Source organism: Stegodyphus dumicola, chromosome 7, assembly GCF_044657685.1.
Source record: "Stegodyphus dumicola isolate Sdum_Otavi_A_Nest chromosome 7, ASM4465768v1".
Taxonomy (NCBI): domain Eukaryota; kingdom Metazoa; phylum Arthropoda; class Arachnida; order Araneae; family Eresidae; genus Stegodyphus; species Stegodyphus dumicola.
The window spans coordinates 153,551,384-153,564,576 of record NC_140774.1 but is presented as its reverse complement, the minus strand read 5'-3'; positions in this window follow the sequence as shown (position 1 = coordinate 153,564,576).

The window sequence follows — 13,193 nt, the reverse complement described above, 5'->3', positions numbered from 1 at the left end:
GTTACTGTAACTATACACTATGTACATATAGGGACGGCGGTATTTGAGCGAAGTGGCAAATGGTGAAAAACATTTTACACTAGCAATAAATAATCAGAGCTTTGAAGATCCAGGTACACGGATCATGTCCATAAGTCCACAATATTACAAAGTCTCTGATATAACAATAAGAAGATTACGAAAATGACAAATATAAGATCAGTGCTTTGAAGATCCAGGTACACGGATCATGTCCATAAGTCTATAAAGTTTCAAAGACACTGGTAAAATGACACAATGAAGATAAAATAAAGATAATAGTACTATGTACAATATATACACATTTCATCATTTGCTGTTATGGAAGATGCCTCTTGGGCGCTTTGCTGCAATTTCTATAGTAGGATCATAATTTATCAGATTACGGATATGTTCGTATTGAGAAAGTTCTATTTTAGCATAGAAATTGTGGCTCGTAGTGAGAATTTGATCATCTATGGGTCTTATTTTTAGTTCTTTATGTATCTGCAGGTTACGTACGAACCATGGGGAGTCAACAATTTGTCTGAGTATTTTGTTCTGAAAGACCTGTAGTTTGTGTCTATAAGTCTTGTACACAGTGGCCCAGATAGGCACTGCATAAAGTAGGGTGGGTCTTATTAAGCTGGTATAGATCTTCTTCTTGAGACTGATATTTAATTTAGCATTTCTTCTTATTAAAGGGTAAAGAGACATTTTAGCAGCGGTGGCTTTGCGCAAGGCATACTCCGTGTGTTCTTTGAATAACAGCTGTGAGTCGAAGACCACTCCTAGATACTTGGTACTTGAAACAATTGCTAGGGCTTGATCATTAATTTTTATATTTACATTTACAGGAGTGAACTTCCGATGACGTCTGAAAAGGAGAATTTGGCTCTTTGACGGATTTACTTTTAATTTCCATGAATCATAATAGTGTGCTATGATATTTACTGCGCTTTCAAGTTTATCTACAGCGAGCTGAGGTTTTAGCGACTTGGTTAAAATTGCTGTGTCGTCGGCATATTTCACTACTTTTGCATTCAAAGGAACCGGCATATCATTCGTGTAGATATTAAACAGAAGCGGTCCCAGAACGCTTCCTTGAGCCACTCCGCTTTTAATTCTTTTTCTTGAAGAGAGAGAGTCATTAATTTTTACCTGAAAGGTCCTGTTTTTAAGATAACTTTTCATGAGCTTAATAAAACTGATGGGCAGATGAACAAGGTGCAGCTTGTAGAGGAGACCCTTACTGCAAACTGAGATGTTTTCCTCCTTTTATAAGATTTTAAAATCACGCGCTAGAATTTTCCAGTACTTTCTCGAAATCAAAAAGAGATATTTATTTATTTAATGCACGCGCTCTTGTATTTTCAATTTTCCGGCTTAGCTTTCTTTTAATATTCGTCACGCGCTGCATTGCGCGAGAAATAAAACCATTTGATTTATAATTGAACTAATATTAGCTTTTTAAATACCAAATTCGTAACAATATTTATTTATTTATTTTTATTAACTGTAATTCTAACTCCTGATGTTCCACAAAGTATACCCCTAGGCTTAGAACAGTAATTTACAACACTAAGAAAATAAATAAACAGATGTTCAACATAACTGCAAAGGGGAGAATCTTTAAAAAAATAAGAAGAAAAATAGAATAAAATAAAGTAAAAAATAAAGAGAACTCAAAAATCTAAATTGAGAATGAAATTCGGAACCTTAGAGGTTCACAAGCTGTCTGCTTGCCTTAAGGAACTAGTCCATGGGCTGATGGTAGATGACATCAATGCAGAAGTTGTCTCATTTGTCCGTAAAAATTCATAAAAAAAATGGTGGCCACCATTACAAATAGGTGCTTCAAAGTGGCCTGAAATATCTTCCTCTGATGGACTTGATGAACTTACCCTAGAAGAATATGATTAACATAATAATTAACGATACTATTGCAGCTGCACAAAACACTTGAAGCAAGTCCAAATCGCTTTAAACAGCTCTTAAAATTACCATGTCCAATCAAAATTTGAACTAATTTAAAATATGTTGAAAACTGATGAACTTTTATTCTGCGGAAAACTGTTGGGAAAAATTTTTGGTTCGGTATGAAAATGGCGAGATCTTCTCTGTTTTTAGTTAACAAGAAAATGAAATACTATTTGCATAAGATTTTACACCTCTTGATTTTTCTAAATTAAAATAATTTTTACTGGTCAATACTTTACACTGTAGTCTGAAATTTTCATATTGCAATTTTGAAACTACTAGATCAGAAAACGCTTGAGAGACACATAATCTTTATTGTTTCTAATCTGAGAATTTTGCTTTTCATGGTTAGTAGAAACGAAGGTACATTTATTTAGTATATCAAAGAGAAAATTTTTGTCATCGTTTTCAAAATTATAAATTTACAGTTGTGTTAAAAAACAAGCACGAATTCTTCACAATTCAGTAACGTGGATAAAGAATTAACGTGTAGAATATTTCATTTGTATAGACCATTAAGAAACTCTAAATGTAAGAATCTACTGTCAGAAACATGTTTGCAACCCAAATATTAAAATTAGAAGTAGGTTTCGGTACTTTTATGCCCAAAATTTAATTACGTTGCAGTCAGTAAATAAATAATCGAATTATAATAAATAATCGTAAATAATAATTAAAGAATAAAAAATGCAAAAAGTAAGATCCTTCTAAATTTAACACCTAAGTATCATAAGCTGCTATCTTCGTAATGAGTAAGACATCATCAAAAATCAAAATTGAACACTTTGCCTTTTTCAGAGTGATAATCATTAATTTGTATTTGTGTGCATTATACAAAATAAAAAGAGGAAACGGTATTTTTTTTCTTTATCGGTAATATTTGTTTGCGCATGCGTGTTTGATGGCAAATCAAATGGTAACTTTAAAGGATGTCAAATCCTTTGTATCGAACTTCGTGGAAGTACACATCAGCTGAAAATCAAATATTTGAAATATTAATTCAGTACAGATCAATGTAGATCAAATGTTTTAAATTTAAGCATAGATTTTTAAATATATGTTTAAAAAATGGCTGCTAAGCCTTTATTACTAACTCATTTTAAATGTCACACTAACGAATTATAGAACTTTAAAGATCTATTATTATTAGCTATATATTCATGAATAAGATCCTTGCTAAAGTGTTTAATCCTATGTACTGTCTCTCTCATATGCGTCATATCTTTCACCCGTTTTGCAGTAAGCAGATGGAAAAATTCTTCAAAGGTCGTCCGCTTCCCAACCGGTTGCTAAAATAAAAAAAAAAAAGAAAGGATCTTCAGCACGGTTTCCTCCCAGCTTGTGCTTCCTTCCTACACTCTCGGAAGAAAGAAATGTCTATTTCCACATGTGCTTAAACAATATTTCGCGTGACACACATCTTTGATTACGAGATTAGCTGTGTAAGATGTTTATTTTTTAGTCGTTTCGCTCGCTAGCTTTTAACCAAATGGTATTGGTCACTGCTTTTGACAAAGCACATGGGAATGCACGTGTGTGAGTGGAAGTTTCTTTTTAGATCAAATGGGCGTTAGCCCAGAGAGGCTATTAATCTGAAAACGGCATTTTGCGTCGAATCACTCACTATAAACAGCTGTATCACTCTTCAAATGTTTGCTACCATATATTATCGCCCTGTTTTATATTTAAAGAAAATAAATAATGAAGAATTTACATGAATGTATGCATATTTCTCACACTATGAAAAAACAAAGGTACCTAGAATCATCAAATTTTGAATAACATAGTGTTCCACCCGACCTGGAAACCCGAATTTGAAATTTGTTTTATTGCCGTTTTCATATTTTGTAAAACTTTAACCATTTTTTATTAAAAAACTCAATAAATTCAAAGCGAGCAATGGGAACACTGTAGGAAATAAAACTTTTTTATCTCCAGCGCGCGAAACTGTCCATCGAAAGTTCTAAAGATATGCTGTTTTTAAGTGCTTTTAGTACAATGCGGTGTTAGCCTAAACGCTCTCGAAAACATGTATGTATGTGTAAATGAAAAAAAATAAATAAATAAATAAAATTAAAAAAAAAACCTCCCGTTTGGTCGTAATATAAAAGCTGAAAGCTTTCACATTTTATTATAATTATTATTATTAACTTCTTTCGAGCTTGCATTTTTACCTGTTACCTCCAAGCAACTGCTAGTCTTCTTCTTAACAGCTTTCTTTCAAAACAACTTTTCCTGCTAAAAAAAAAATAATAATAATAATAATTAAATAAATAAATAAAATTCCAAAAAATAAAATAAAAGAATTTTAAAATATTGCTGTTTAATATTGATTGATTTATACGTTTAAAATGAAAACGAGTTTCAAAAATTGTTAGTCAATTTTTTTTAGCGCATCCAAATAATGTTCTTATTTTCAATTAGCAATAAAATGTTGTCTGTGCAAAGAACAAAAAAGATCAGAGAAGTGAAATCATCTTTTGGCTAATCGATGATGCATAAGCTTGCTTCAATTATATAAAAGAAAACGCCTTTCAGCGCAAAAATGTGAATCGTTTATTTTATATGTGATTCTTAATAAAATGTAAAGTGTTATTTTATTAAATTATTATTATTATTATACTAATAATTTACGTAATTAATTAAATATTAATTAATAGAAAAGAAAGTAACTTATTTTAATAGTAATTTTATGCGTGCTTCTTAATAAAATTTAACGTGTTATTTTATATTCTAAATGCGGTAATTTTTTTTAATACTGCATAATACGTTCATGATACGCCCAAACGATATGCATAATGTAGAAAAAGCGCTCATAAAAGAGTATTTATTCGAATTGATTAAAGTTTTCACACATCATGGTTTGTAACAAAAGAAACTAATGTAGGAAAGGGCAAAAGAAATTGACTGTGATTAATTACCTAATAGCGGTAAACAGAAGCATAGAATTTTTGGTGGCAAAAAAAGTTCTTTGGTGGAGATCTGTCAATACAAAATGTATTAATAGCAGCTGGAGAGACGTCCCGGCAGCGTCGATTCATATAAAAAATAAGATCGTCTTTGGCAATATCTTTGGCAATATGAGTATTTATGTCTATTCACGGAGAAAACATATTCTCAACGTTCTTGAGAGTGAAATTAAACATCTTCCAAGCATGTTCTTTATAGGCTCGGTGGTCATTCCATATGAAGCAGTGTTTCTGACTCCAAGCACTGGCTCGCAACACGAGCCCTGTGAACTCACACGTTATTGTCCACAAAAGTACCAATAAGAAATGGGAAAACACGATGAGCAAGAATGGGTTCTCAGTTATACAACGACTACAAAATTACATACACACGATAGAGACTTGGCTCTCCAAGTGGAAGAACCTCGTCTACGTGGGAAAAACAACAGCTGTTATGTTTACGAAGAAGACCAACTTCAATAAAAATCTGAAGTTCTATGACACTGATATTCCCTGGGCCAAGCAAGTCCCTTATTTTGGGGGGATCCTTAATAAGTCACTTACATGGTCCTCTCACATTACATCTATTATCCAGAAGTTTCGAGTTCGTAAAGCCAAACTATATCCCTTAATTGCTCGAAACAGTATAGTATCTATTGACAACAAGTTACTCACTTACAAGTCCATTCTACGTCCACTTTTGTGTTATGCAAGTCCAGTTTGAGCATATACCAAAAAAACTAATAGGAAAAGATTGCAAGTCTGCCAAAATACTGTTCTACAACAAATTGTAAATGCTGAATGGTGTGTAAGGAATAACAGAATATGTGAAGAGTTAGGTTGAGTTATTGCGCACTCATTATTATAACTTAGCCAAAAAATTTCATGAAAGGCAGCAGAATATTAATAATCCCAGTATTAAAATCTGTGATTAAGACTGTAACAGTTTGAAAAATATGGATAGGCCTATGGCCTAGCTAAATGTATGGATCATGTAATATGCAACTCTAATAATTCGACATATGTGTTTATTTATGTATTTATTTTCATTCCTCTTATCTACTACACTTTGAATTTTCTGTCTGCATTCTCACTTTCGTGTATGTTATAGGTATATGCATATAATTATTCCAAGTTCATGTCTTAGTATTAAATGGTTAGTACTTGATAATTCTTAATGGATTCAGTTTGCCTATGTTTGCACCACCTCATTCTTGTCACAGTCACCAGTTCCTCGACTTTTCTGCTCGCACTAATTTAGACAGCAACTCCATTGTTATTAATACGTTAACAAGTATTCCTACCTGACTTTAACAAAATTATTTAAGAAAAATAACCTATTCGATTTATATTTCAGTTATTCTTTCGAAACTGTTCTACAAGGGGTAGAGCCTTGGTTCAGGCACCCTGGTGTCGCAAACACCGTTCTACAGAGACGAAGAATGAAATCGCTGTACCGCACTGTAGTAACAGCATTGCGACGTAATATATAATGGCTTGTGTATTTGCCGATTAGCAGTCTTCGAACCACTTTCCATATATGCATGCTGTTCGCGATGTTACTGGAAAGTTAGCAAGCTGCAGGCATTCTTCACAGCAAAAAATGTCCGAAATCCCTTTTCTTAAATTGTAGGAATATATTTAGTGAGTATTTATGCTTCCATTTTCATTGTTATTATTAGTGTTTGTTGATACGGGACGAACCGTGTTGGTCTAAACAGGGCGAACAACTTTAAAAGATGCCGGTACCTTTTCATGCAATCCATAGATCTCCAAAACGCATAGTTGCCGTGACATGAGGTCCAAAATTTGACAGCACCATTATGAAGTTTAATATCATGAGAACATTTCATTCCGCCCGTGTTAAGGTCTTGATAAGTAGTCGCCAACTTCCACAAAGGTGTCGGCACCTTTTTCAAGTTGACCATTGCTCACCAAGACACAACATTGCCCCGACATAAAACTAAATGTGCTGGCACTCTTGTGAAGCATTCGGTATCATGAAGAAAACAATCTTCATGAAAGTTGCCGGGACACCCATTCTTAACTTCGGTGAATAGTTATCTACTTACATAAAAGTTCCGCATCTTTATAACATTTATTATCCAGGTGGCAGGGGCGTAGCTAGGATTCCAGCACCTGGGGACAACTGAAGAATTTGCGCGCATTTCTGTGTGCGAAGAATGGAAAACATTTCATTAAAAAATTTCATCGATTTGGCGCCGCTTGGATGCTGCGCCCGGGGACAGATGTCCTCCCTTGCCCAACCCTAGCTACGCCACTAGTAGGGGGACGGGGACAGGAAAAGTCCTTGCTATTGTACGTTACTGTATTACGAGTTAAGACGTTGACTTTATCTTTTGAGTATTTTACTGTATTTAATTTTTTTCTGTCTTTCTTAAAGCATCAATATCCAATAACAAAACAGCGTCAAAAGCACCGGCCTAAAAATTTCCCTAGTTCCTGATAGCCCCACCTGCCCTGCTGTTGATATTTCACTATTCAGGGTATCGCCTGTGAAATTCTGTCTCATAGAGAAATCTTGATCTTCATCACTCCGACCCGTGTCAGGTTTCTCATCATTCTCTCTATGTATATTTTTTTAAATGTTCTTTAAACAGTAATATTTGCTTTCTAACATTTTGATTCTTGTCTATTTATACAATTTCAAGCTAAAATGTGTAGAAACAAACAAAAGAGATTTAAAATTGAAATTCATCCTCAGGTGAGTTCCAGTTTTACTCAACAACGATAATTCAGAGTTTTTAATGGTATATATTGCATATCCTGTACTTTTGCACCATGTACTTTTCCTGTGAAGCGCAAAATAACGTCGTAACCCCCCGACTAACTTAAGAAAAAAAAATGCCTCTTAAAGCGAAATGTCTTAAAGGGAAAGGTTTCCGCCTGTGAGTGAAGGGACTTTACTTAAACGTCTCATGTTCTCATGAGTTCGTATTTCTAGCGAAGTTTAATATTACAAAGTCTGTTTATTGTTAAACTAAAACATTAGGAATTATAATTTTTTCCCCTTGAAATTGTGGCTCAATTTTATAAAAAAAAGTACCGGAGCTCATCTTATTTAGGGTTTCGGTGCGCTCCGGCTAGAATTGTAATTTATCTTAAAAACTGAGAAGTACCGGAGCCGGGCTCCGGCACAATTTAAGCACTGGGCTTAAATATAAATTCTAAATTGTAAATTATTCATTTTAAAAACTTTATTATAAATAAAACAACAAATTACCTTAGAAATCTTTTAGGTTATTTCATCATACCATTCGCAAACTGTTCTATAAGAAGTAGAGCCTTGTCGCTCAGGTACACTGTGATGTACCGTTTCACCAAAGAATTTATAAGGGAGATTCTCTCTACAGATTCTTTGGTTCCAGGGAGAAGAGTTTACTTAAAAAGAAGGGAAATAGGAATGTTACTTCCTTCAATTGCCATTTCAATGTGAAACTACTTTTCTTTTGAAACTTTTAATTTAGGGTGTCGCCTTTGTTAATTTTCAGATAACAGACTAGGGCGAAGGCGCGAAGGTCATCGCATGAGTTCATGGAGGTAGGAAAGGGAGGAGGGGCCATTCCGCGCTAGAAGTGAAGCACTGCTTTGAAGCTTGGGTCACCAGAAGGGGTGTTCTTTGTTTACATTCAGAAGCTCGCTTGACAAGATTCTGATAGTATTTCGACACACGACAGTTCCATAGAAATCGAAAAAGGGACACTCTCGCATGAAAGAAACATTCATAGTGTGATGGATAATAGCAATTTGTATAGTTTACTGACATTTACGCAAAAATCACATCTTGGTTACTTTTCGATAACTAATAACAGCGATTTTGATTATGAATTTGTTTTATAAAATTCTAAGCTGTTGCACTACAAAAATATAGATTTTAAGAAAATTGCTAAAAGAGATCTGCCAAAATTTATTTTCTAGAAGATTTGAAAAGTTTGAAACTTGATGGCTAAATGTAAATATAAAATTATGTATGTTAAAATATTTGTAATTAGGCACATAGGTCAGATTAAGTTTTTATTAAATAGAGTAACGCATGCAAGGGCTATCTGCCTAAAGAGAGAGATGTCATCGTGGAGGAATTTTGAAGAAAAACTGACCTTTAAGTGGGTATTAAAAATAATACTTATAATTTCATTCAAATTATATTCATATATATTTTTTATGTAAAACTTTCGGGTGTATGCTAAATTAGTGTAAATTACTTTACACGAAAAAGATAGTGAATGCACAGAAATTAAAGATTTGCGCATGCCGGAAATGATAAATAGGAAATATGTATGGGTATTTATGCATGTGCTTGCAAAAAGCATGTATCTGCCTTTGACAAAATACTTAAATATTCATTAAATTATTTATAAATGTATTTGAAATGAAGAATTTATTCACTTATAAACAACTGTGAAAGTACTGTGAAGAAATCTAATGATTAAATGTATCTAATTTATAATGATTATAAATGTTATCTAAATATATAATAACCTTAATATTGAATTGTAAACATAAATTGAAATCCTGTTGACAAATACGTTATATACTCCATAAAAATAATAATAAAACTATTTAAGCAAGAATTGTTCGTATTGGAAAGCAATCTGTTAAAAGGTATTGTAAAGCAAATGCTATGAGATGCGCACTTAAGAACGTAATAAAGAGTTTTGGAATATGTATTGTTGAAATGAAGGGTAAAAAAAAAATCTGATAAGTATAATTAAAAGAATTATTCCCTTTACATTTTATAATAACTCAGTTACAAGTTTTAAATAATACTTAAAAAAAAAAACTTATTTTATTCCAGTTCAGAAATGTTCAGAGAAAGTGAAATACTATTTAATACCTATTTAATTATTAGAAATTATTCGCTAATTCCTAATAATTCTCTAATTTAAAATGAACCGAATAGAGCATTAATTATAAATTGACTTACATTTCTCGATTTAAAAGAAGCCAAAAAATCCTGTCATATTTAAGAAAGTATTTTAGGAAGAAGCTCTATAAATAGAAAAGAAATAATGCATAATTTTAATATTAATAATACAATAAACTTTGATCTTAATTTTTGTACCTTAACCGAATAAAATCGAATTACCTTAATTTTTTTTTCTAATGTAATTAACGAAAACTTGTGAAAATATTTCATTCAAATTAAACCATTCTGAGAAAACTGTTCTGTGAAAAGTATAGCATTTAATTCCGTTCAGAATGAAATGTTGTTTAAAAATATGTTGTTTTCACATACTTAGGACTCTGAAGTGTTGTAGAAAAAGAAAATATATACATTTATATGTATATTTGCGACGTAATTACAAAATATTTACACCCGAACGCGTCAAATCCCATAGAACTCAATGGTAAATGACCCAATGTTTTGGTCACCACGTAGGGATCGCCGGTGCTTCAGAGCAGGGTACGGAGAAACTTGTTTAGGGCGACTCCATCTTACTTCCTACCTCCATGCATGAGTTGCAGGGAAGATTGTGGGGCATTGACTATCCCCGCACCTTGAAGGTATACGTAAGAAGTAAAATTCTTACCTTTCTTACCTCCATACTTGAAGGGTGAGGGGCAGAATTTCTCTGACAGATATATCGGTCAGAGTGGTATTTTTGAGACCATGCAAATCTAGCCTATATTTCGGCCACCGTCTTCAAAGTGGACGATATTGATGCTTTGCTCAATATGGAACAACTTCGTGCGGAGTTCGTTAAATTCCTTGGGATTGCTTGGGAAATTTTCTTATCGCATTAGAGCAAAATGGATGCCGTGTTGTAGGAGGGCTACCTGTATTTGAACTTGAGTGGATGAATAAAAAGTATTTTATTAACGATTGAAAATTTGAACAAAGTATAGGGAGAGTGTGAGCTAATAGTAGGAATTTAAAAATAATTAAGATGCAATTGAATAAGATGCAATATATTACTTATTTTAAACTGAAATTTATATTTTAAAATGAATTAAGTTCTGGAAATGCATTCAAAACTGTTATTTTGGTCAGGATTGTTATTTAGTTTGGATGATGTTTTTATGCATTATATGACACAGATTTTCTTACTAAAATTAGTATTTTGGGAAAAACTTAAAAGATTAATAATAATTATCGGCGTCGAAATTACTTGTCAGCATTGGCAGGCAGCGAAGGACAACTTTTCGAAAACTGATTTTTTTCTCGTAATCCGAAATTCAAACAAAACGTAGGGTAATTCTGTTCATGCATTATTCTGTAGATTTTGAAATAAAACTACTTCACAGCATATTTTTGCTAAAATTCTAACAGAAAACAGTATAAAAATCATTTAAATATAAAAATAATTTAACACATAAATAGCAACGAAATTCAAAACATAATGGGAAAAATCCGAAATTACCTGGTTTATCAAGCATCTGCAAAACAATCGGATATTCGTGAAATATTATTCGAGAAAATTCGCACTAGGATGAAGTTATTGTACTAACTATATCTCTTATGAATTGATAATTAGCTGTTGATGATTCTCTTTGATTCAACTATTAATTGTGACAAAGAAAAATAAAATACTGAAGTGGTTTTTTTTTTTTTTTCTCTTCCCCCCCATCCCCAACGGCGGACTCTGGAGTCGTTTATAGGCATTGGCCACTATTTGAGGCTGGTGGTTACTTTATTATGGAGATACCTAATAGGTCGACCACGACTGTCTCTTATGGAGGGACATAGAATTTACATCCATGCCTTCTCCGGGATTCGAGTCCGGGCCCTTCGGTACAGCAGTCAGCAACTACTTTTTTCGTCTGAGTGGGCATAAAATAATAAAGTAAAATAACGAAGTTACACTGTTAACTTTATAGGCTTCGAATTTAAGTTAACTCATAACATAAGTGTCCTTACAAGGTTATGTGAGAGCTTAACTAACATATGCCAACCAGGCTTTTGACCGTGAGACCGTGAAGGTCATACTCAAGGATGATACAGTCACGGACCTTGAGTTGAGCCAAGGTCGATAAAGTAAGGTTCTGATTCTGTCAACATTCAAGCCATTGTTTCCTTTACTAGATTTGCATATCAAAGAAATAAAAAGCAAAGTGCTATCCGTTTGTTGCAAGGTAATTGTCATACGTTGGGTAAAACTGAAAATGTTGAAAACAACCTCGATTCAAGTGTTCTTTTTATGGGAAGGGGATCGCTATATCCTCATATTCAGTCAGACAAGAGACAAAAAACTTACGCTTGCTTAATTTATCATTAGTTATGTAAGAAATAACCGCATTTTGCCATACCTTCTTTTGTGATGTAAATGCTAATACACCCATTTAGTAGTTGCAAGTTCCATGGTTCGAACCCTGCCCAGGGTGCAGGGATTTTTTTTTTTTTCATGTTACCTTATCTGAAATATCAAGTACTCTCTACAGCGCCTTCAAATTAAAACACAGTAAACAGTAACTTTTGATCAACTTGATCTTATTGACTGATCTCGTGCTTTTCAAAATGAGGGAGAATATAAGGAATTATTGCATTTTCGCTTGCGTTCTTTGGTAATGAAAATAGTTATTGCACCTATTTAGTAACTGGAGGGTCTGTGGCTGAAATCTCACTGAATACACGGTTGATTTTTCATGACTTCTCCTTGGAAAAAGCCAATATTCTCTACCATTGTAAGTATAAATAAAGAGTAATAGAAAAGTAAATAAATGGTATCATTTCTCTGTAATATACATCAGATTTTCCTTATTTTTAACCTCTCTAGAAAGCAAAAATGATAATGAGAACATTGACACGGCGATAATAAATTTAAATCTCATCACTTTTGTCGCAAATTCGGAGTTAGTGTTCGTTCTTGGTCCCTTAACTTTTCTATTTTTTAGTTATTCGTTCATTCACATTACTTTTTATGGTTTATTAGTTCATTGAAGAAGTGTTATTGTTTTCAGTTAGGGATAAAATTCTATCAAGTAAAAAGAAAAATTGCTGCCTATTAATAGCGCGTCTTCATTTACTTTCTGTATTATGAAAATAATGAGCTCATCACCATAACAAAATTAATCACTTAAAAAGTCACTTTATCTGGACTTTTTAACTGCGTTTTGTGTGAAATTTAACTTAATTCTACAGTATCATAAGTAAAACAGACTTTTAATATCATATTACAGGTCGACTAATAATATATCTAACTGTATCAGTAACAGTTATTAGACTATTACTGATTTCTTTGCCTTTTGTAGCTTAGATAATATCTAATAGTAATGATGGAATTTTTTATAGTAACATGTAGATTACAA